This window comes from Orycteropus afer, unplaced genomic scaffold, assembly GCF_000298275.1.
Source record: "Orycteropus afer afer isolate SDZICR_OR568_19922 unplaced genomic scaffold, OryAfe1.0 scaffold00349, whole genome shotgun sequence".
Taxonomy (NCBI): Eukaryota; Metazoa; Chordata; class Mammalia; order Tubulidentata; family Orycteropodidae; genus Orycteropus; species Orycteropus afer.
In genome coordinates this window covers 923,685-925,295 of record NW_006921936.1, presented here as the reverse complement: position 1 = coordinate 925,295, position 1,611 = coordinate 923,685, and positions in this window count along the sequence as shown.

The following is a 1,611-nucleotide window of genomic DNA, read 5'->3' as shown; positions in this document are numbered from 1 at the left end:
GCCGACTCGACGGCACATAACAACAACAACAACATAGATATATGTACACAAGCAATCCACCTCAGTAGCTTATGTATAATTCTACTGGTGACTAAAAGTTTTCATTTTTTTTTTTATTTTCATGATCACCAATATTTTGTATCTCTTTAAAGTTTTAACATATTAATATATCATGTATGAACATTATACAAAACTCAAAAATTCCAACATTTCATCGTTTTCCCTTCCAACATTTCTACTAGCCATGCTTTTTCCACCATTGAAGTCAACCACCATTACAAGTTTCTTATGGATATTTCTGTATATATATTCTATAGCGACAACATTCTGTATTCTTTCTTCTGAATCTAATTTCAGTAAGCCTTGGGCAGTGTTTCATATTGAGACTAAAGATCTACCTCATTATTTCAGCAATTGAAGTAATAAATTTTATTTATAAACAGTATTAGGGAAACAATATTTTGTTTCAGAAGCAAATCTCAGTATTACAAAGTTTGCAACTTTGTCAGCCATTAACTTATCATGATAATGCCTTGCTAAATCGCACCATCTCTCTTTTCTCCCCCTCTAGCTGTTTAAACTAAAGTTTGCATATCTACCTTCTGCATAGGAAAAGATCTGCACCATATTATTCACAGAGTAATAGTAAAGGAATCATATGTTTGAGATAGAAGAGTATTTAAACTTCTTTGAATGCCCTCATTTGGTATATAAGAAAACTAAGAGGTAGAAGTTAAAGTGAAATGAAAAAGATTTTCTCCTTTTTGCTTTCATGCAGTCAATCTGTCAGCTGTTACTTCATTTATTCACTGATTCACTCCTTCATTCAGCATCATCACCAAGCATCCACCTCATTAATACTAAGCAAAAGCACCATTGTAGAGAATAAAATATTTGGATTTTCCCCATTTTCTTCCCTTTGTCAGTGAGACCATATTATGGATTGAACTGTGTCCCACAAAAATATATGTTGGAAATCCTAACCCTATATCTATGATGCAGCAGTTAAGAAATCATGCATTGAAATCATGCAAATCTGCAAAAGCCCTCTTTAAAGTGCTGAAGAGCAAAGCTGTCTCTTTGAGGACTAAGGTGCACTTAACTCAAACCATCTCATGCTTGGGAAAATGAAATGAATAAAGAAGAACGAAAAAGAGTTGATTCTTTTGAGTTGTGGTGTTGGCAAAGAATATTGAAAGAACCAGGGACTGCTAGAAAAATGAACAAATCTGTCCTGGAAGAAGTGCAACCAGACTGCTCCTTGGAAGGGAGAATGGCCAGATTTCTTCTCACCTGAGGGGACCATTTCCTGGAGAAAGATATCATGCTTGGTAAAGTGGCAGGTCAGCGAAAAAGGGGAAGACCCTCAAAGAGATGGATTGACACAGTGACTGCAATGTTGGGCTCAGATATAGCAGGGATTGTGAGGCTTGCACATGACCAATCAGTGTTTCAGTGTTTCATTCTTTTATACTGTGAGTCAATCTGAAGCCAGAGTTCTAGCAGCCTCCAGGAAAATCTTTAACCAGAAACCTTTTAGTGTCAGCAATGCTAACAGGACTTTTGTAATTCTAAACACTCCTTAGGGCCTTTATCTGCCCTCCAGTCTCA